The sequence below is a fragment of the Camelus bactrianus genome, chromosome 5, assembly GCF_048773025.1.
Source record: "Camelus bactrianus isolate YW-2024 breed Bactrian camel chromosome 5, ASM4877302v1, whole genome shotgun sequence".
In the NCBI taxonomy this organism is placed as follows: Eukaryota; Metazoa; Chordata; class Mammalia; order Artiodactyla; family Camelidae; genus Camelus; species Camelus bactrianus.
In genome coordinates this window covers 49,098,342-49,122,739 of record NC_133543.1, presented here as the reverse complement: position 1 = coordinate 49,122,739, position 24,398 = coordinate 49,098,342, and the positions used below count along the sequence as shown (strand labels likewise).

The following is a 24,398-nucleotide window of genomic DNA, read 5'->3' as shown; positions in this document are numbered from 1 at the left end:
CATATGAAACAGTCTTTTCTCTGGCAATCAGTTCATCAAGACTTTCTTGCATCCAGTACTCTTCAATAGTCCCTTAAATAAACAGATTTTCTTTTTTATCTAGGTTTCCATTTGTGTTACTACAGGAGTGAAAGCAGTCCATATCTTTTTACATCTTAACCAAAAGTGAAATGCCCTATTATCTGGCTCTAATGAAGTTGCATCCCATGAGGTTTCTCTTCTGCTACCTTTGTTTTTCTATTTGATTCTCTGCTGCTGCAACAATTAAGTTACTGGAAATTCTTTATGTTACTTTTAAGTCATACTGTCTTGGCTCACATTAAGCTTGTGTTTAATCACTTTTATTTGAATAAGGTTAGTCTACTGAAGCAGAGATCAAGAAGTCATATTTTGGCTTCCTGTTATAGTGATATTAAACAAATCAAAAAAGGGAATATATCTCCCAGAGAAATGTTCTTAATAAAGTCAGAGATTAAATTTTCTACTAAATAACTTAAAAGTAATTAATTTTAATAACTCATTCACATGGATTACCAACAACTGAAGTCATGATCTTCAGTCTACTTTCTCCTGTTTTAAAAAATGTCAACATTAACCAGTATTCAATCTTGTAGTATATTGCCCAATGTCTGTTATATCAAAAAGAACCAACAGGGATCTTACATTCACATCTTCAATGTCTAGTATTTTTCAGTGTTCTTTAATGTAATTATCTTAATAATTTTTATACATTTCCTACTAAGAAAAGCAAATAACAAAAAATAAAACGTAGTAGTTGAGTATTTTTTGCCTCTGTCTATCTTTCTTTCTCTCCCTCTCTTTCCTTATCTTATTTGATAATTTATTACAAATAGGAATTCTTTCTTGTTCTTGTCCTAAATTTAGTCTGAAAAGCATTCATCATTTCTTAACATCTTCTGTAAGATCTATAGCTTCTCACTCTATTCTTGCAGGAAATTTTAATTTTATTATGATTATGTAATATTTCTTACATTATTTATAAGTGCATACTTAAAATCTGAGCACATCAAAAAGCCCTACATGTAGCCACAGACACTTTTCCTTTTATGAGTTAAAATCTCTTGAATTTGAAACACCTAGATTTTATTTTTTTAATTTATTATGGATTTGAATTGTGTTATTATTTGGAAATGACCATGTGATCTATCTTTTTAAATTCAATTTCAGACTTTTTTGATCAAGTATCTATTCTCCTACCAAACATATTCTTTGTATTTTCTAGGATCAAACAATTCTGAAATCCTAGGTCAAGGTTCTGAAAATCAAATCCTGGTTTTTTTTGTCTGTTTAATTTACGTATTAATTTAATCTACTAAAAGTCACACCTTTCTCCATAAAAGAGATGAAAATGTCATTAGTTGTATCCCTTTTGTCCTTTATTATCTATGAAAATGAATATGATGGTAATTAGCTCTAATTTGCAACAGTTCTTTATTAAGCAAAATCTCCTTAGGCAAATGTAGTAGTTCACTCAGACTTTGCCAACTATACTAAAAATATTTCACTAACCTCTACTTTTTTGCTGCATAGGTATCCTAGTTACAGTTACCACAATAAAATATTGTTATCAAAACATAAATTTTGCTTTCTACTGATACTTTCAAAAAGACTACCATGAGATGATAGATTTAGAGCAGAGAGAAAGATAACAAACGAGAGACAGATCAGAAAAATCTAGCAAATAATCATTGGATGATATGATCTGGTCTAAGCATACAGCCCCTAATCAGCACCCAAATCTATATCTGACATCTCCATCTTAATCACTTGAGCACAATTATATTTCAAATAATTAGTGTTTATTTTAACCATAATTTCTTACTCTTGTGTTCTTTACATACTCTTAGAAACCCTGTCAGCCATGAGAGACTGACAGATAAAGTCTGTGCTTGCAGAGTTTGTTTTTCCATTTCAAAATTTAAGATAAGTGGGCCAGATATCAAGATGGTGGAATAGAAGGATGTGGAGCTGACCTCCTTCCACAAATACATAATAAATACATCTATATATGGAACAATTCTCACAGAATACCTGCTGAAATCTGGCAATAGATCTCACACAATCAAAACTACAAGAAAGATCACCTCATAACCAGGTAAGATAAATAATAATAATAAGAAGAAGAATCAGGATGGAACCTGTGCCATTGGGAGGGAACTGTGAAAAAGGAAAGGTTTCCTCACTCTCAGAACCCCCTTCAATGGCTGGGAGATCAGCCGAAATAGATAGGGAGCTTCAGAGGCTCAGAGGAGAATGCAGCAGCCAGCTTGTAGCAGGCAGAACAGAGAAAGACCAGCAGAGACAGTCCTGGCTACCACCTTGAACTCCCCAGCCTGAGACACACGTCTGCTGGTGCAGGCAGGGGCTGGGTGCTGAAATTCGGGCTTCAGCGGACAGATATGGGGAGAAGACTGGGGCTGGTATGCAGAGATAGCCCGAAGGGGCTGGAGTGTGGCCTGGGCCAAACTGGGAGCATGGGCAAGAGGGAGCCTGGTCTGCCATAAGAGTTCCTTGTTAATGCATGTGTGTGAAGGGAAGGGCAGGACTCCACCATGATAGCCTCATTCTCGGCTTGCTCACAGTGGGTGCAGCTCCACCTCTCCAAGCTCTGGAAGCATGCAAGCTCTAGCAGATTGCCCACAGGCAGATATGAGGCTGAAATTCACTCAGATGTCCCAGGGGCTTGGCAGATTTTTGCCACTGGCACTGTTGTAAGCTCAGTCTATGCAAAACATCTGAGCAGAGTACTGGTGCTCTCATGGCTTGTGCCAGTCTGGCGAAGCAGCTAGGGGCTTTTCAGAGGCAGGGCTGAGGTCTGGGCTGACTCCATAGCTCCCATGGGTAGGTCCAGGTGCCTGACTTCAGTGGATCCATGCCAGTAGATCTATGCTGGGTTTGTGAGCACAGCACATGAGGGACATCTGGGCTGATTGCCTGTATTCCCATTGCTAAGGCAGGACTGAGGGTAGTGTCAACAATAGTGTACTTTGTGAGCTAGCATTATGGTGACATGGGACACCACAGAGCACACTTTCCACGAGACAGCTTCTGCAGAGAAATACTCAGTGGCTTCTTTCCCAGCAGAAGTTTTCCAGTTCCATCTACCTCATGCTGCAGCTCAGAAACAGATCTGGGGGCTTCTACTCCAACAAATGGGGAGCAGACCTGGCCCCCAAAAGGGCTATGACAACTACAGAGCAAAAAGGAGAGCTTGCTCAATATCCAGTGCAGGCCCTGGTCACCACAACACTAATTCAACCCCTTATCAAGTAGATAACAGCCGGCACACACAGAGGAGGGATGTGGCAGGCATCCATATTGAAAACAGCCCTTGCACCAAAAATATTAGACTCACATAGGCTACACAGGGACACTCCCACATAAAAACAGCCCTTCAAGTTCACAGTAGACAATTGTTAACTCCTAAATTCATAGATTCAGAGAAATATAAGTAAAATAAAGAAGAGGAACCACTCTCAATTAAAAGAACAAGAGAAATGCCCTGAAAGAACAATGAAACAGACCTCTCCAATCTACCAGATAGTGAGTTCAATGAAGAGTTCAAGAAAAAATACTGAAGGAATTAAGAAAGGCTATTGATAGAAATGCAGATCATTGTAAACAAGTAAACAGAAACTATAAAGAGGAGCCAATTAAACTCAGAAAACTCATTTGCTGAGATGAAAGCCAAGCTAAAGGAAGTAAATAGCAAACTAAATAGCACAGAAGAACAAATAAGTGATCTGGAAGATAAAATAAAGAAAATCACCCAATCAGAAGAGCAGAGAGAAAGACACATTCTTTAAAAAAATGAAAGCAATATACAAGACCTATGGGATAATATAAAGTGAGCCAACCTATGCATAGTAGGGATCCCAGAAGGAGAAGAAAGAGAAAAGGGAATTGAAAATGTATTTGAAGAAATTATGGCTGAAAACTTCCAAAATTGAAAGAAGGAAACAGATATCCAGGTACAGGAAGCACAGAGGGTCCCAAATAAAATGAACCCACTCCAAGTTAGAACAAACCAGTGGTCACCAGTGGGAAGAGGGGTTATTTACAACAGCCAGGACATGGAAGCAATCTAAATGTCCACTGACAGATAAGTGCATAAAGAATATATGGTGTATATACACACACACACACACACACATATATATATATATATATAAAATGGAATACAACTCAACCATAAAAACACATGAAATAACGCTATTTGCAGTAACATGGATGGATCGAGATTATTGTACCAAGTGAAGTAAATTAGACAGAAAAAAAAATCATATATCACTTATAAGAGAAATCTTAAAAAAAAGATATAAAGGAACTTATTTACAAAGCTTAAACAGACTCACAGACGTTGAAAACAAACTTATAATTACCAAAAGGGAAAGGAGGGGAGGGATAAATTAGGAGTTTGGGATTAGCAAATACAAATTACTATATATAAAATAAACAACAAGGTCCTACTGTATAGCACACAGAACTAAATTCAATATCTTGTAATAACCTTTAATAAGGAAAATAATATGAAAAACAATATATATATATGTATATGCATATACACACACACACATATAACAGAATCACTTTGCTGTTACCTGAAACTAACACAGCATTTAAATCAACTATACTTCAATTTAAAAAAAATTAGGATAAAAACAGAGCTGGAAAAGGGTAGGAGAGATTAGGATGGGAAAGCAATTGTCGATCAGAGTTCTTGAAGTAGAAAGTGAAAAGAAGTCTTTCCATTGTAAGTGCTAACAAGTTAAGTGGAAAAAAATGACAGCATGTGCCAAAATGAGGAATCCCCACTGACCCTTTATTTTTGAATTACTCATTACCCAACAGTCTTCTTGAAAACTTTCTGAACTGAATTGAAGGACTAACATAGGAATCATGATTTAAAAGATATTTTTCCCTTGACCAAGATGGCATTGAACTGTCCCAATAGATGATTTAATAATCCAGAGTAATATTGGACACTGATTATAATGTGTCTTGGTATAATTTTCTTTTTTTTTTGAACAACAATATAACATTTTTTACTGATTTATAATCATTTTACAATGTTGTGTCAAATTCCACTGTAGAGCACAATTTTTCAGTTATACATGAACATATATATATTCATTGTCACATTTTTTTCTCTGTGAGCTACCATAAGATCTTGTGTATATTTCCCTGTGCTATACAGTATAATCTTGTTTATCTATTCTACAATTTTGAAATCCCGTCTATCCCTTCCCACCCTCCGCCCCCTTGGCAACCACAAGTTTGTATTCTATGTCTACGAGTCTGTTTCTGTTTTGTATTTATGGTTTGTTTGTTTGTTTTTGTTTTTGTTTTTTTTTAGATTCCACATATGAGCAACCTCATATGGTATTTTTCTTTCTCTTTCTGGCTTACTTCACTTAGAATGGCATTCTCCAGGAGCATCCATGTTGCTGCAAATGGCGTTATGTTGTCAGTTTTTATGGCTGAGTAGTATTCCATTGTATAAATATTTGGTATACTTTTCTTAAGCTTTCTTGTACTTCAATTAGGTTGAGTTTCTTGGATTTGTTGGTTTAAAATTATTACCAAATTTAGAAAAATCTTGACCATTATGTTTCAAATATGTTTTCTACTCACTTCTCTGCTTTGAGATTCAATTGCATATATTAAGTCTCAAATTTGTCCCACAGCTATTTGCTCCTTTGTTCATGGTTTTGAAGTCATTTTTTTCTTTGATTTTCATTTTGGATAGTTTCTATTGTATTTTTCACATAAGAATTTTTTTTTTCACTTACAGAAATTTTCTTAGGTGCCTTTTTACATATTCTATATCACTACTTCACTTACTCAATTTTTTCCAGCTTATTGAACATATGGAATGTAGTTCTAATAATCTTTGTAATATGCTTGTTACAGTTTCTATCATTTGTTAGTTCTGGGTATGTTTTGTTTGTTTGTTTGTTTGTTTGTCTTCATTATGAGTCATAGTTGTGTTTTCTTTCACAGGCCTGGTAATTTTTAACTGGATGCCAGACAAATTTTATCTTTTTGGATACTCTATATACTTGTATTCCCCTATATATTCTTGAGTTTTTCCAGAAAATTCTTAGGAATTCTAATCTTTTCAAGACATACCTTTAAAATGTCTTATCTGGGAGCAAAGAAGAAATAATCTAGGGTAATTTTTCCTTACTGTTTAAGCAATATCCTGCTCCTAAGGCCATACTCAGTGACCTAGACAATAAGGTTTTTTGGATAGTAGGAAGACCAACTTTTCCAGGCCCTGTGTGAGCTTTCCAGATTGTTCCCTCTGCTCTCTTCAGATGAATCTTTTCCTGGCCTCAGGTAGTTTCTACTTACTTAACACCTGAATGAGGCCCTCTGAAAATCTCCAAGGTACTCTGTGTAGCTCCTCCCTCTTCAGAACTATGGCTTGTGACGTATCAACACCTTGGCCTTCCTAGGTACTGAGCTCCATCTTCTCAATTCAAGAAGTTCAGTAGTCTCCTCCATGGGTTCCCCCTTCCTCTGCTGCATCCTGGAAAGTCTCAGGCAATGAGCTAAGGCCTAAATTTTTTTCCTCCCTCTCTCTCAAGGCTCTCTCAGGGCTCAGAGATCACTGTCCTGTATTGCCTAGTATCTTATAATTGAAATATATATATATATATTTTCATATTTGTTGTTGTCATATGAAAGTATAAATTCTGTTAATCCACTCTATCTTGGTTGGAGGCCATAGTCCACTGTGAGTTTGTTTTATTTTGAAACCATCCATATTTATAGTATATAATCACAAAAAAATACAAAAAATAACAAGCTATTGAATAATTTACATTTAAAATCTCAGAAACAGGCAACTGGTGAAACCCTTTTGGAAAGGAATCAGGCTTAATGTTTTATAAATATAATAGTTGTCATACTGTTTTATACCCATTTAAAATTAATAGCCCTTAAGTGTATAGCAGTCCTGCAGTAAAAAGATAATTTTTCTGCATGGCCTTTGCTCGTTTCAAATTTTAGCAGAAAGTCTTCATATTTTCAAATAGAGCAAATTCCAGTAATGTCTTAAAAATAACAATATAGCACCAGTTGAAGTGTGGTCAAAGAGCTTCAGCTTAAATCTAATTGAAAGATAACTTAAAACTCACTTGCATTGCTCTTTGTGTACCTCATTTTAAGTTTTAACTCTCGTGAATTATGCCTAAGATTTTGAGTATAGGATAATAGCAAATTTATACATTTTAAGTGAAATACTCAAAGTCACATATAAAACAACATAAATATTGTTAAATTTAACTTTCTAGAAAGCTGAATTAGATGCCCACACGTTATATATAGCGAGGAGTAAAACTAGATGTCACAATTATGAATGGATGGGAAGATCATTCTGTCTCAGTGATATGAGTTTAATTTGACTGCCTGTCAAAGCCACAGTTCAGTCCTTACAAGTGAAATATTCTTTTAAATATGAGGAACAAAATTTATTCATATTTATGAAAAAGTATAACAATGTTTTTACTGTATTTTCAATTTGTAGGCACCATACGCAAGCAGAAATTATCTATTTTTAAGGGAGATGAACATAAATAGCATCATAATGTTTGTTACAATAAGATTGTATATTAATCAATTAATTTATATTCTAACAGCTCAACCTTCAGTCTCATTCAATTTGTTGTACAATAAAGTTCTTTCCTATGTCTCTTTTTTCAAGGTAATAAATCTCAACAGTAAATCAAATTAAGTTCTCTATGCTTTTTAACACCCTATTTGCAAACTGTTATCCTGTGATGTTGTCTACAAATAATGCACTAAAAATAGAAGGAAAAACATTAACAGGGAACACCAATAAAATTAATTCTCCCAAGCCATAGAAACTAAGTCCAATAAATCAACAATGAAGGTATAAAAAATAGTCAGCAACCATTGCTCTGTTATTCTGTATCACTTTCTGCTTTTTGGAATAGTGTCTACACCGTTTCAGCAAGACTGTTTTGTTAGGCCCAGATTTTCATCCACCTTGGAAAATCACAAATATGACATGGCCCTAGAAGCAGTCCAATTCTTTAAGCTCAGCAGTGTAATATACTCTAACTCCCTAGATTTAAAGTAATGTTTCTTCCATCCCCTTTAGCATCCCCATTTCACTGTCCTCACTACAGAATTAGTGTTAAGAATTGGTGTTAAACATCCAAATTATGTTTCTACTTCTGTCTGACTTACTCTTTGTCCTTATATGTCACAAATTCTTTTTTCCTATATGTAAATCCCAGATAATACTATTGATTTTTTTGTGTATAATGTAGAGAGATGCCCCTTATCCACTTCTAGTAGGGCATGGTGTTTGAATCACTCTTCTAGTAAAGCAATATTTTTGATGCAATATTGAATGAGCTACCATAAATCCTTTTTCAAATACTGTTGAAAAAACATGTATATTTAAATATACATACACACAGAGCCTCACCTATTCATCTTTTAGATCAATAGATTTTATCTGACTGGGGTTTGGGGAACAATTTGTATCAATGGAGTAGAATGAAGCTAAAATGTTTTGTGTCCTTGTTCACATCAGCAAGGTGATTGAAGCAAATGAGCTCACAAATAAATACAGGTTATAAAGGTGTCTAAGAAATTTTATACAATTATAACATTTTATCAAGATACCAAAAGCCAGGGGATTCTTGGTTTCATATAACAGTTTCTTCAACTCTCATAAATATTTTTTGTCACTGCATTGTAGTAAGATATCTTGATGTGGGAAAATTTAGATGAAGTCAGATATGATATGGTGATCTTATTTCAGTCAGCCTATGCCAGCTTTTTTTTAAAGCTTTTTTTTTTTTTTTTTTTTTTTTTTTTTTAGAAATACCTTCTCTTAAATATTTACCAGTGAATAGAAACTAACCTATTCCAGTCTCTACAGACCACACCCTTAGATCCTGGCTTCTCTCAGCTTCTTTGGAGTAAGCAGCCTACTCCATGACCTTTCCACCTGCCACAGCCAACTGGACTAGGTGGACAGTCAACCAAAACTGGGTCAATTGGAATGTGTCTCCAAAGAATATGGAGTCTTTACCCAGAGAGATTAAAAGATGCAGTCTCTGTACTGAAAGAGTCTTATGTGACTGTCACTGAGCTACCAGGAGCAACTTGAACAAAGAAATCTTATATGCAAAAAGAAAGATGAAAGAAGCTGACTCACAAAAAGAAGAAGGGATGAGAGAAAATATGACTCAAAAAGAGAAACAGAGCACAGGAAATAGGAATAGTGGCTTTCTTAGTGTCTGATTATTTTATAGATCTAGGTTCTTGCTCCTCTAACTAAATTCCATTTGAAATTAGGAAAATTAGGATAATTATAAATGTTCTTCCTCACCAGAGTAGAATGCAAGCTCATGTTTGCACTGCCAACAAATAGGACACTACACACCTCAAAATAAGTATTCAAAAAATGGTTACTGATTTTAAAAAAAACTATATATATTTTATATATATATATATTTTAAGACATTAGTTTGTTTAGATACTTTGGTTCCAAGGAATCAATAATTTAGGACTCTCATATTTGAGAGAACCATCACTGACAGAGTCCCTGATAAGGGACAGGTGTTGGGCCAATGGTTTTACATTATCTCATTTTATCCTCCAACAAACCTGGGAGTTATGTGCTGTTTCCAGCATTTCACAGATGATGAAACTGAGACTTAAATTACTTTCCTAAGGTCACAGAAGCACTAAGTGGTGAAGCCAGAATACAAATTCAGCTCTCTCTGACTCCAGAATCCATGTTCTTTTCATACTTAATTTATGTAAATTTGGTCAGGTTTGTTTTCATGTATCCAGTTTTTGACTGAGCTGTTCTTCCAGTGTAATGGTAGATTAAAAAAACTAAGCTAAAGACTACTGAAGATGGCTTCAAATATTTGTAATTATAAACTTGTTAAATTATTAAAGTGAATGAAGTTGGGATTAAAGGACATATGAAGTCAAAACTAGCTAATTGCTCAAGAATAAAAGAAGACTAAAATCACTCAAATGCAGTAATTTAATACAGAAATTTATTTTACTTCTGCCTTATAGGGAGTAAAATGATATATTTTCAATCTCTTTAATTTCAACATTGTTATATTTTAAGAAAATTAAGTTGGCAACTTATTTGTTGAAAAAAATATGTACTTAGTATTTTCTAAACATATGAGGCACAAATGAGTAAATAAATACCTTTATGACAAATAGATATCTGAAAAAGATGATTCATAGAAATGAATATTTTTATAGTATTATGGTAAAAACCCACACTCAAGTAGCTACTACACATTTGAGTAGATGTTTCTTATTAATATTAAAGTAGATTTCTCTCTGTCATCAAAATATTCATGCAAAATTATAAGTACTACATTACTTTAAGTGCACTTTCAAAATTTTACCTTTTAACAAGTTTTGGTATGAAATTGCACTTTCCAATGAAGAGACTGGCCCCAAATAATGACTCAGGTAAAATATATTGAATCCCAAAGTTTGATTTTTACAAAATAAATATATGAAAATAAATTCAACTAAGCTACTAAAATGAGTCTCTTAAGCAATACTATTTGCAATTATGTTTTGTTAGCATGTCATCAAAAGACAAAAGGCTATTAATTATGTCATTTAAAACTTTAAAAGTCTTGACTAGTAACTAGCAGATTAAAAATAATTTGCATGAATTTAGGAAAATAATGTTTAAAACATCAATTCTGAAAAATTTTTAAATAGAGGTTAGAATATAGTTATATATTTTAAGACTTTATTTCAGAAAAGAATTTCTTTTAAATGACTTTAAAGGAGTCTCTTTTCTTACAGCTATTTTTTGTTTTGTTTCTAATGAAAAAGAAGACTGAGACCAGTTTACTCTTTGAGACAGCCTCAGTATATTAAACAAATTTCAATTACAGAGAAAATCTGGAAAGAAAAAAGGTTTAAGTGTAACAATCCTCAAAAATAAGATAAACATCTATAGAACCAAAAATGGAATCAGATTTGAAGAGCAGAAAGCAGGGCTGAAACTTCAGATCCACTGGCCTTTGCCTCCAGCAGCAGGCAGAGTAGACAGGGAGAAGCAGAAATTTAAAATGCCTCATAGAAGCAGAGACTAAATCAGGGCTCACTATTTGAATCCAGGCCTACAAGGCGGGGGCAAAGAAAGGCTGTAACTCTTCCCAAGGAAATAACATGTAAAGAGGCTTATCTAAAGACATGAGGACAAAATAGAAAAATCTTCCCTCTGAGAACAGGTACCGAGCTGCTTGCTATGCCATGACTTAATCTGAAGTTTCCCAATATCCCCAGAAGATTAAAGTGATAAATTGATAATATAAGATCTGGTTATATACACAGTACTATAAGGGCCAAATTAAGACACACAAAACTACAGACAAGGGAAATAGGAGCATAGAGAGGGGATAGGGGAGGCAAATGCCATCATAGACAGGCCTGCAAACCAAAATTCCAAAACAAATGAGGAAAAGATTCTGATAGCAATAGTTTTAAAAATCAAAATTCAGGAGAATGTCACTGCAGATACAGTACAAAATAATATATCTAAGATGAGCTTAAAATAAGTACGCTGCAGATTCTCAAAGGCATAGAAGAAAGGAAACCAGGCAACACAAGAGTAGGAAAATATGAAAAACCACTAGTTCCAAATATCAGGTATTAAAAATGTAATGAGTGAAATTTAAAAATTAATATTAAGAGAATGTTTAGGCTGAAAAGGGACACAGTCAAAAAAAAGGTTTAGAGTGTTTTCTTGTTACTGTCAAGAATGCACATAGAAGAGCCAGTAAAGAATAAAAGCACAAAAAAGAAGTTCAGAGTCAGATGTTAAATGACAGATTTAGTCACAGGATCTAAAATATCTCTCATAAGAATGTACAGGAAAGACAATGAGGAAGTACTAGAGAAGCGATACCCAAAGAGGTAAGGCTAAGAATATTCTAGTACAACTGAGAAACATGAATCTTCAATTGGAAATTACACATGGAACAACAAGCAGGATAAATAAGAATTAATCACTATTTCAATGCATTGTAGTGACATAATGGTAGTAGTGCAGTAATAAACAATAGTAACAATAAAAGTACAAGAATCAGTCATGAAAAAGAACTTTGCATTTAGAAATATATCAGCGGGAACTCTCTTCTTCCTGTCAGGCCCAGTGAGTTAAAATGTTCAATGTGTTCCTTTTATAAACAAAGTATTCAGTAAAAAAAATTCAGAACTCCAAGTAGTAAACACCAAATACTATGTTTTTTTTCTTCTTCCTTTTTTCCCCCTTAGTTTTTCTAGTGGAGCTCAGTTTGAAAGAAGTTAATCACACTTTTGAATTAAGAAGCACATTGCTAAAATCTATGTTTGCCTGTCATCTTTCTCATTTAATTTTTGCCATTCTTTTGTAATCACTGTTTTTATTCCCCTCATCCCATAGCTAACATGCTTGATCTATGCCCCTAAATATAACATTATAAAATACGTAATGTGTTTTGTGGATATTTCCAATTTACCTATATGGTATAAATCTCAGTCCGTTTTCTACTTCTCTTATCCAAACCTATGATTAGAGGTATTTTAGTGTTGCTGGAACATGTTCGTTTATTCTTAATATTTCATAGTGAATTTTAGTAAAAATCCACCACTTGTAAATACTCATTACATGTCTTAGTGATGGACACTGAAGTTGCCACTAACTCTATCACCATAAACGAAACCACAATCAGTATCCTTGTCTTTATCTATGTATGGATGTTTCTGAGAATTTCTATATGATACATATCATAGAGATAATATGATCATAGAGTAGGATTAATAATTAATTTAGAAAAAAATTACTTTCCAGATTACTTTCCACTGTGAGTGAAAGCACTCCATATACATTCACCAACACTTGATGTTCCATCCTTTTGAAATATAATCTTTCTAATATGAGTAAAGTGATTTCTCACTGCTTTAATTTGCATTTATATGATTATAATTAAGAGAGTTTCCTTGTATACTGTTAAGTTGTGCAGAAGTCTGATCTATGGCAGTTTGTCTCTTTCATTTGTCCATTTTTTTCCCATTGGAGTTTTAGTTTGAGGTACATGAATGATTCTGGAGAACTCAGGGGAAAAAAAGAAAGGAGCTGGAGAGAAATCTTCCATCTTCTTAGAAAATACATAATCATAAGCAGAATATTGGCAGAAATATGAACAGTAAAGGCCATTTTCAGGTCTCAGATGGAAACAAGGAACATGTTATTAGAAACCAGGGGAAAGGTAATACTTGCTATAAAGTGGCAAAGAACTTGGGTGAATTACATTTCTGTACTTGTGTTCTTTAGAAGGTATAGCTTGCAAGTGATGAAACTGAATATTTAGCTGAGGACATTTCTAAGCAAAATGTTAAAGGAACAGCTTGTTTCCTCCAGCTGCTTATAGTAAAATTCAAATAAATGAATTAAAGAAGGAATTGTTAAGCAAAAAGGGACAATACTTTAAAGATTTGGAGAATTCTTAGCCTGTCCATATTTCAAAAAATGAGAAAGTATATTCAGAAGACAACACCAAGGATATGCTGGACTATCACTTAATAAAGAGATTATGGAACTATATAAGCAGAAACACTGCCAGTTTGAATTGAAGAAGATCAAGACACGATGTAATAAAGAAAGTCTATTGGACTTAGATTCTACAGGACAGGATTAAAAAAGCTGTTCAGCTGCAAACCTGCACTATTCTTCACAAAAAGGGAAGAATGACTCTGGGGGGAAAAAACAAGCTTATAGATACAGAGAAGAACAGATTGGTGGTTGCCAGAGACTGGGGAGGGGCAGAGGGAGTGGACGAAGTGGGTGAACATGGTCAGAAGGTACAAACTTCCAGTTATAAAATAAATAAGTCATGGGGATGTAATATACAGTATGGTGACTATAGTTAATAATACTGTATTGCATATTTGAAAGTTGGTAAGAGAGTAAATCTTAAATGTTCTCATACAAGAAAAAAAATGTAACTGCATATGATGAAGATTAACTAGACTTATTGTGGTGGTCATTTCACAATATATACAAATATCAAATCATGTTGTACATCTATAAGTAATATAATGTTGTATATCAATTATATCTCAATTAAAAAAAAAAAAAGAATGACCCTGAAGATAATTCAGAGATCATTAAGGCCACCACTTCAGTTTCAACAGACTATATGGCCTCCAACTGAAGCTGTGGGGCTAGGTCACCCAGAAGAGCCTTAAGGAAATGACCTGCACCTGACAGAGTTTTTAAGGGAATGACCCCTGCCCTGCAGAACTGCAGGAGCAAGACTATTGCCTCAATGGGTCCAGAAGGCAGAGCATCAAACAAAAGAGGATTATTCTGGAGATTTACAACCTGACAGAATTTACCTTGCTACCTTTTGACCTGCTTGTGATTTGTCACCCCTTCCTTCTTTCCTATTTCTCCCTTTTGGAATGGAGATGTCTATACTACACCTGTCCCACCACCGTATTTTGGAAACACATAGCTCGTCTGGTTTCACAAATTCACAGCTGGAGAGGAATTTTGCCTCAGATGAGTCATACCTTGAATAACACTCATATCTGATTTTGCTATTTAGATGAGACCTTGGACTTTGAGTTAAGAATTAATTCTCGAAAGATTTAAGGCTTGGTGCTACTGGAATGACATGAATATATTCTGAATACAAGAATGGTATAAATTTGTGGGGTCAGGAGTAGAATGGTATGGATTGAATTCTGTCCTTCCAAAATTCAGATGTTGAAGTCCTAACTGCCAATGGATGGCAACTGGAGATGGAGACAGATTTCAATGAGGTCATGAAGGGGTGAGCCTTATGATTAGGGCCCTTATAAGAAAAGACACCAGAGAACTTGCTTCCTCTCTCCACCATGTGAGAACAGTGAGAAGGTAGCCTTCTGTAACCCAGGAAGAGAGTTCTTACTAGGGAACTGAATCTTCACAGTGGACTTCCCAACCTTCAGAAATGTGAGACATAAATCCCTGTCGTTTAAGCCACCCAGTCTATGATATTTTGTTATGAGAGCCAGACCTGATTAATACAAATTTTGTCCAAGTTTCTTTATGTTTCTTTATTTATACTTTTTCATTTTTCCTGTCCTGGCCTCCACTTGACAGATCAAATTTCCTTTGATGGGTTTAAATTCACACATCGCTCAATTTTTTTTTCTGGTTGCTACCTCTCCTTTCTTCTTCTTCTTCTTTTTTTTTTTTTTAAATTAACATTATCTCTATCTTCCTGAAATATAGAGTACTTTAATATATTCTATCTTCCATGGTACCCAAGCCCTTCCATGGCCTTTTCAGCAAATTTTTTTTTTTCACTAGGACTTAAAACAAAATACATTCTGGACTAATAAAGACCTATTTTAAAAGAAAATATAGGAGTATATATTTGTGGTCTTAGGATAGGGAAAAGTATTCTTAAAACAGATTTGCTCTCAAAAACGTAATGCTAACTTTTTGCATTGTTTTATTTTTTTTAATTGAAGTATATTTGATTTACAATGCTGTGTTAGTTTCAGGTACACAGCAAAATGATTCAGTTATATATATGTATCTATGTGTGTGTGTGTGTGTATTGGGGGAGTCAGAATACAATTAGTATGAGTAGTGTCGCTAGTATGGTGTTTGTAAGCTGTGCTAATATAAGATTAATTATATATATATATATATATACACACACACATACACACACACACACGTATATATTCTTTTTCAGATTCTTTTCCACTGTAGGTTATTGCAACATATTGAATATGCTGTATTCATGTGCTATATAGTCTGTCCTTGTTGTTTATCTATTTGATACATAGTGTTATGTATATGTTAATTCCAAACTCCTCTAATTTATCCCTCACCCCATCTTTCCCCTTTGGTAACCATAATTTGCTTTCTACCTCTGTGAGTCTATTTCTAGTTTGTAAATAAATTCATTTGTGTCCTTTTTCTAAGAGTCCACATACAAATGATATCATGTGATATTGCCTTTCTCTGTCTGACTTCACTTAATATGGTATCTCGAAGTCCATCCATGTTGTTGCAAATAACATTATTTCACTCTTTTTTATGACTGGGTAGTATTGCATTGTATAAATATACCACAGCTTCCTTATCCAGTCATCTGCTGGTTAGGTTTAGGTTGCTTCCATGTCTTGGCTATTGTTAATAGTGCTGCTATGAACATTGGGGTGCATCTTTTTGAATTAGAGTTTTCTCCACATATATGCCCAGGAATGAGAGAGAGTCAAGTACCAACTGACTGGCTTCTTTTTCTCACTTGCAAAATTTAGATTCCTAGGTCTGAGAGAATCGACTAAAATTTTACCCAGAGAGAAAAACTATATGTTATTTTGGCCAATTTGTAAACCATCTTGGCCATGAAGATTTGGAGACTAATAAGTAAATTCTGAACTCCATCTAAAGTTAATTATACTCTATAGAGCTCAGACTCCTGGCAGCAGTTACATCTGAGCAGTGAGGGCAAAAACCTTGATATTTCCTTTTATTTCAACCCGCTCTTCCTCAGGCATACATAGGCTTTTGCAGCTAACAATCTGTAGTGTATTAAAAATCACTCTGGGAGCTTCCGGTTAGTGAACACGGTGAAGATTCGAGAAGAGGGGCGCGCCTGGAGAAGACACGTAAGCTCCCTGCCCCTCCCACACACCTGGCCCTAAGTATCTCTTCACCTGGCTGCCAACTGTCAACACGCTCAGGGGCTCACCTTCCCGCAGAAGAACTTCTTTCTGGAATGGGCGCGGCCTCCTTCTGTCCACCTGAGGATGGACCCACCGTCAAGGCAGACGGGCGCAGACCGGGCAGAGCCTCCAGGCCCCAAGCCGCCTCCAGAGCCGAGCGATAGTTCTCCTGGCAGCAGCAGGCTGCCTGCCGAGGCCACGACGCGCCTGCGCAGTGGCCGCGGCTGCCGTTCAAAGTTCCCGCCAATTCTTGTGCCCCTCCCACCGCGGAGGAGTTCCGCGCTCAGTGGAGACGTTTGACCCCGCCCAGCTGCCTGAGCTGCTTAAGATTTATTACCAGAGGCTCTTTCCGAACGCCCAGTGCTGTAGCTGACTCGACTACAGCTGAGTGATAAAGAATTACCTCCGACACCGAGAATTTTCATTCACATTGAAAGATGGTATTTACTTTCGCTACCAATCCTCCGACAAGCAGAGTGATCTGGAAGAGGAGATGTAGACGTGTGTTCTAAGTGCCGGACTCTCATGACAATGGCCATACGCCTCATCGAACGGAGCACTGAAGGAGGACTTCGGATTTAAGCATCGTCTCTGGGTATTTTTTATATATATACAAAAATAAGCACTTTATTAAACAGGCTTCTCAGGGGGTGGGGGCTTCCAGAAGCATCACTGGGAAGCACTGTTGAGGCTAGGGTACATCAGCGGAGATGTGGGGCTGAAAGAAACTATCCAGGACTTGCTGGCCTGGGCTGGGCTTTTTCCATCTGTACAAAGTGACACCTGGGATCTTTTAGAATCCTTGCAGTTCTCTGGCTGCTGGCCCTCGTACACTCGGAACACCTGCCCCAGGTGCTGGAGGCGGGTGGCCGCGGGGGGATCCAACTCTGCAGTTCCTGCAGCAGGACCTTGTGCTGGTACTGCCTTGAGGGCTCTGCAGTCACGGATGGGAACTCCCACAGTCCTATCAGCCGATCTGAGTTGGGCCTCTGCACCAGCAGACTATCTCTGGGTACATTCTAGAAGGAGAGGTGTTCATTGCTGAGTCTCTGATGAGTCAGAATTGTCCTCAGTAGTACCGTCTGGGATAGTTGAGGAGTTGAGGCTTGTTAAGGGCGGTCAACACATTACAAATGAAGTTAACCTAAGTGAAAACATTTACCCTTTTGTCAGAAAATCTATAAATGTGATTTTAAAAATACATGGAAGAATACATGTTGATTGATCAAGATTTTCTTGAAAATAAAGAAAGCTGGGATAATATTTTAGCCCTTGTTTCTGAAACAATTCATGGTAAACTTCAACAAAGATCCAAAAATCATCACAGTTCACTTCATTGTTGGGAGCATTTGAAGAAGGTAGCCAGCAGATGTCAGAATAACATCAAAAACGACAAATGTGGACCCTGGCTTGAGTGAGAGATCACGGTACAGAAAAACCCAGCAGTTTTCCACAGCTGCATATCATTGCTAGCAAAGGAATCAATCATTGACTAAAGAGCCCTTTTAGTGTTCATCCTAAAACAACTTGCATTTCTGGGATTATTGATTTTTGGAAAATAGATCAGTTTGATCCATTTACTGTTCCAATCATAAACTCCATGAGTTGTATACTAATTCCACTCATGAAGAGGAAAAAGAGAAGGAAGCTGAATCTGATATCAAACATAGAATCAGAGACTGTAAGAAGATTAGTCTAGCTCCTTATGTAACAGTGTCTGGACAGCTTTTTGAAAATTTAGATAAATCCCAAAAAGGAGATCTTATCAAGAAGAGTGATTTCAAAAAGACTTCTGAAGATAACAACTCCCTTCAAACCAATTTGGGTATCTTCTACCTTCAACCAAGAATCAAATACTTCAAGAACCATTTAATAAATATGGCAGAACCATGTATGCATATTAGCGCTCAAAGCAATTTTTTTTTTCCTTGAGAAAGAATTTTTTTGAAAAGATTACTGAGACCACCAAAGGAGAGTGTTAAATTTCCTGAAAAGAGCCATAATGGGAAGAATAAGTGGACTGCAGATCAATTCGTAAAATTGAATATTGTACAAGGATAATTCTAAGATTTCTGATATGAATACACAGTTCTACCAGTTGCCACATACAGAGGTGAGTGAATAGTGTATATCTAAGACTTTAATCTCAGCTCACTGGATATTTCTGGACTGAATATTCTAGGTGAATGAGGGATTTGTCCTTAAGTCTTAGACACTTAAGTTAATTATACATCGATTGTGTATTCAGCCACTTCTTAATTTTACTTCCTTATATTTTATTGGTCAGGTCACACCTCAATGCTCATCTTTTAAAAGTTATTTTGAACTGGGCATCTAAACCTACCAAAACTTCAATTCAGAAGTTATGGGGGAGAGTATAGCTCAGTGGCAGAGCGTGTTCCTAGCAAGTACAAGGTCCTGGGTTTTATCCGCAGTACCTCCATTAAAAATAAATAAATAAAAACCCAATTACCCCCCCCAAATAAAATAATAATAAACAAAAGGTATGAGTTACTAGATTACAATTGGGGCTTCATAGAGTAGTATTTTTTACAACTGTTGCCATTGTAGCTTCTCACTTCTTCTCTCAGAGGACAATTGGATTAGTCTTCCTTAAAGAAACAGCTGAGAAAAATATAACCAACTTCATTTCACCAACATAAAACCTGTTATATTTGTCAAAACACTTGGACTTTCCATATATCTAGATACTTAAATTGACTTTTAAAAGTTTTGTTTCTTCCATGTTTGATTTTGTGAGATAGATTTTGAAGTGTCAGATATATTTCACCTGGTTTAGCAACCAATCTAAATAAAGCAGTTGTTCTAGTTTACGTTCTATCTTCAGAGAAGCATCGAGAAGCCAGCTGTTGGGCTAGTGCTTTCCATGGCTTAATGAAAAATTTCTTTCCTTTAACATTGTTTTCTCTATAGGCATACAGCTTTTTTTTCTTTTATCTTTTTGGTTTATATAGAATAGACTATAATGCAGTCAACACAATTAAATGCCTTGAATTTCTTTCTCTTCTCTAATTTTTCAAAGAAATTTTTAAAGACTGTGTGCACAAAAACAAACACACTTTGGATTGTGATCTGTATATGAGGATCAAGAAAATAGCTCAGTATGAAATAACATAAATCAGAGATGATTTGGGAGAAAACCTACAGCAGTGGGACTTATGAGCATTAGATGAGATTTTAGTCCCACCTAGTGTCCTATAGTGGAATCACACCTTGGAAACGAAATCTAATACATCCAGGACAAGACTCAAAGATTAGGCAGCTAGCATGAGGCTGGGCACTGACTCAAAGCAAGTACAGTCAGAGGGATGTTGGTGTTTCTTCTTTACTGAGCTGAAAAATAGTCATGCTAAAAAAGCTATTCTTGGTGGCGGTGTATAGCTCAGTGGTAGAGCACAGTGCTTAGCATGTGCAAGATCCTGGTTTCAATCACCAGTACTTCCACTAAAAAAAAAAAAACAAAAAAGAAGATATTCTATTCTTGGATCTAAGGAATTTACCAAATATTTACAGGGCCAGTCTATAGACATATTCATTCATATATCAAATTTAAAAATAGAAAGGTTTGAGATGATAGCCTGATTTGGTAGAAATAAAATGAGATAATGATGGAAATTAGAATGTCAGTAACACCTGGGAATGAGAAAGTTCACACATATCTAAGGATAATTTACATATGCATGAATAAGGTCATATTATGCGGTTTTTTTCTTTTAGTGTGAGTGATGGGAAGACTTTAATACGCCTATTTTGGAATTGGATTAAGACAGTAGACAAAAAACAAGTAAAGATATATATATATACTCATATATATATGTGTGTGTGTATATACTGAATAATCCAATCAGTATATCTGATTACATAACTATGGTTATAAGTGGGAGGGGGTGTAAACTCAAAGGTAGAGAACAATCTTTATTGTATATCTATGGAAATTTTACAAAAAGTAATCATGTATGTAGCTAAAATGAATATCTTAAGTCCAAGAAGTAAAATGTTTACATATTACATTCTCATAATATAATAAACCTAGAAAGAATTTTAAATGTATCATAATTATTTGGAAACTAGAAACACACCCAACTCTTGAATCAAAGGAAACAGAACAATAAAATTATAACCTAAAAAATAATGAAAAGGAGACTATAACTGAAGACCCCTAGGGGATACAGAAAAGCTGGATTGAAAAAAAAATTGTACCCTCACAGTAGTTCATTATTGATAAAGATGAAAAATAAAGAAGTTAGTATTTACCTTCAATTATCAGAAAAAGAATGACAATTGCGAATAAGGAAAGAGAATTAGTAAAGGTGAAAATGACTAATTTACTTTAAAACATTTTATTAATAAACAATAATATAAAACAAAAACATGCCTATTTGTGTCTGGTTGGAGGAGCCAAACAGTATTATTTCAAACTCATCCCAGCAAAGTTTTCAAAGTCTGACTGCCTTGTAAACCCAAATCAGAAACATTTTGACATTTTTAGTCATTAACTTTTTCAAAAGTATCAATGGTCTATCTAATTTTTAATTGCCATACATGTTTCTTACCCAAGTTGGACCCATTTTGATGTTTCACACATTCCTGTGCAGAGGTTAGGAGTGATTGCCAAATGTTTTTTGGAAAGGGTCCAAAAGTAAATATTAGGTTTTGTGAGGAGGATGGTGTCTGGCATCTGTCCCAACCACTTAACTGTGCTATTGTTGCTCAAAAGCAATCATATTCAATATGTAAATTAATAAATGTGTCTGTATTCCAATACAGGTTTGTTTGTAAGGAAAAAAGAGGGAAATTTGAGCATGAATTTGTCCTATAGGCTGCATTTGCTGACCCTGGGTTAAAGTTAAATACAGATTTCAATAAGTGAATAGGCGCCATTGATATGAATGTGAATATATAAGCAAAGTCAGTTTAAAAAGAAGATATTCATTTGAGAATAGCATACTAATTACAGTGACTGTTACAGCTATCATTCTGGTGGGTTCTTTCTATAGGTCAGGCACTTTATATGGTGTTTTACATATAATTTCTCATTTAATATTCACATCAACCCTATGAAGTAGGTATTGATATTATTGCCCTATGCCAGATGAAGAAACAGAGTTTTAGACACTTAAGATACTTAACCAGTGTTCTAGTTGAAGGTAGCAGTTTGAGATTTAAAGTCACCTCTGCTGAGCCAAATTCTAAACAGCTCCATAGAAATACTTGGAAGTCAGGGTGTCATACACCTGGCAAGGCAGGGTATTTTTCCTGAGTGCAGGGAGTTATTTCTCCATGTTCATTTTTCTTTGAAGTTACTTTCACTCCATTTCCCAGGAAGGAACACTTCATCCCATCCTCCTTTCCCACCTGTTCCAGCACTGAGTTCCCCCCATGGTTGAAGAAGTGAGCATTCTGATTTAAGAGTCTGCCCACCATGGAATCACATAACCATAATGTTAGGACCCAAGCATTATAATTTAGGCAGCATGAACCCAATTGTCTGTTTTCCTTTTGTAGAGAACTGTATCTGGGTAAAGCTAATGCTTGCTCTTGTGAATTTGATGGAGTGAGCTAAAGAAATAGAACGTCTTTTAGGTCCATCTTATCTATGTGCAATAAGACATACAGGTCAGAGACTTGGGGGTCTCAAATTCTAGGATTAAAAATAAAGGTAGAAAGACACCACCCCCATACTCTTCAATCCAGCTTTACTGGTAAAAATTCTGAGCCTATTTTAATACTTAATGCCTCCTTGTCTGACTTAAATTGGTTAAGTTCTCAAAGATGGGAATAGTGATTAATTAGGCTCCTTCAAACCTCTTGACTATAGGAACCATAGAAATTACAACACTTGTCTGAGGCTACTTGAGAACAAGGCCAAATTGTTTCTGGAATGTTACCATCTATCTAGAGTATACCCAAAGGCAGAGTAACTCTAAAATCTGCTGAATTTCCCTCCATTTGACAATTCTTTAAGAGTGTTTCTTAAATTATTGCCTATAATGAAGTAAATGGAAGACGAACAAATTACAGCCTGATCATGAAACGGATTGGAACTGAACCTAATGAGACAATGTGAAATTGCAAGACTGTGGAATGAATTACAAGAGTCAGTGATAGTCACCACTTAAATGAACTGTTTGACATGATGAAGTTCAACTACAAAGTGATGACTGATGGAAGGACAAGTATGTAAAAGAAAGGATAGTCACCAATTCTCTGTTTTCACTGATCTTTAATGGTCATCCTTAATGTAAGAAGAATTTAATTCAGACACAAAGATACAGTCTTTAACTGAAAAAAACGGTGGCAAGGCCAAGAAGTTACTGAGATGAGGGGAAACTCATTTATCTATGACACTTTAAGTGGACATTTTAAATGGCTCCTTCTTTTAGATTCTAGATTCTGGAGGTCTTACCTAGGCCTGTGACTCGAAGCACTCATCAGAACTATGCTTTCATGTAATCAGGCAGAAATAACAGATTCTTTTGGCATCATCTAGTGAGATCACAGCCTGTCAGTTTGCACTTTGCAGCTACTGGGAAAGCAAAACTTTGGATTGTGAGAATTCTCCCTAAGTAAGTGTAACAGAGGTGAGAGGAATGTCTGGCAGCCAGAAGGCTTTTTTCCTTAAATTACTTTGAGGACTAAAACTTGTGAATCACACATCATTTAAGAAGTACAGACAGAAGATACTTTGGAATTATTCCTGGTTTATTTACATAGCATCAGTAATAATATATAAAGAATATAGTGTTTTTCCCAGTCTGTTGTATTTGAATATAAGATTATACCAAGATATGAATTTTTCCACTATTATTTAAAAATAAACTCAGTTAGCCTTGAAAAGCTTCTGACCAGCAGATAGATAGCATAGATATACAATAAATAGGAAAAGATAAACATGTATTGATTGGATACAGTGGAGAAGTTATGCTTTAGATTATGAGTAAATTAATGAAAGACTGTACTACAGTCTAAAATACACAATTTGAAATGTAAATTATAGGTTAGGCTATGGATAAAAGGGAGTAATTAACACAGAGAAAATGTAGCCATTGCTTCTAACTTGCTAGAAAAGTTTGGTTTGAACAATGTAATTCCAGATGTCTTTTATGTAGTAAAGTTTATATCAAAATGATATATGCTTAGATTTATATCATTAACTCCCAGGAGTTTTTCCCTCTGATAATCTTAAACAATGGAATAAAAAAGTGGTACAGTATAGATTAAGCACATATCTAAATCTACGTCTACATGTTTTTACATCTACATTGCCTCGTTCCGTTTTCCAACTATCAATCTTTTACTCCTCCAGGGATAATCCAGTTTTCAAAAACTAAGATACTATACTGAAGCCACTTAAAGCATCTCTAAAGACAAAACAAAACTGGATATCTTTAACTTTATAATATTCCGAGAATTACTTTCATTGTCTCTGTCCTCAGCAAAATCATTGACTCTTTTAGGTGAATCAATGCTAATCCTTTCCTCCTTTGCCAACCATAAAATGAAAAAACAAAGTTACGGGAATGCTATAGAGATATTACATTCCTATTGCTGTGGTAGCAAGTTATCAGAAATATAGTGGCTTGAAACAATACAAATTCATT

General features: G+C 35.3%; 1 pseudogene; it reads left to right on the top strand.

Moving 5' to 3' along the window:
* The first annotated feature begins 11,929 nt into the window (after positions 1 to 11,929).
* The window catches only part of LOC105082006 (DNA primase small subunit-like), a 36,353-nt pseudogene continuing 23,884 nt past the window's right edge, over positions 11,930 to 24,398 (top strand).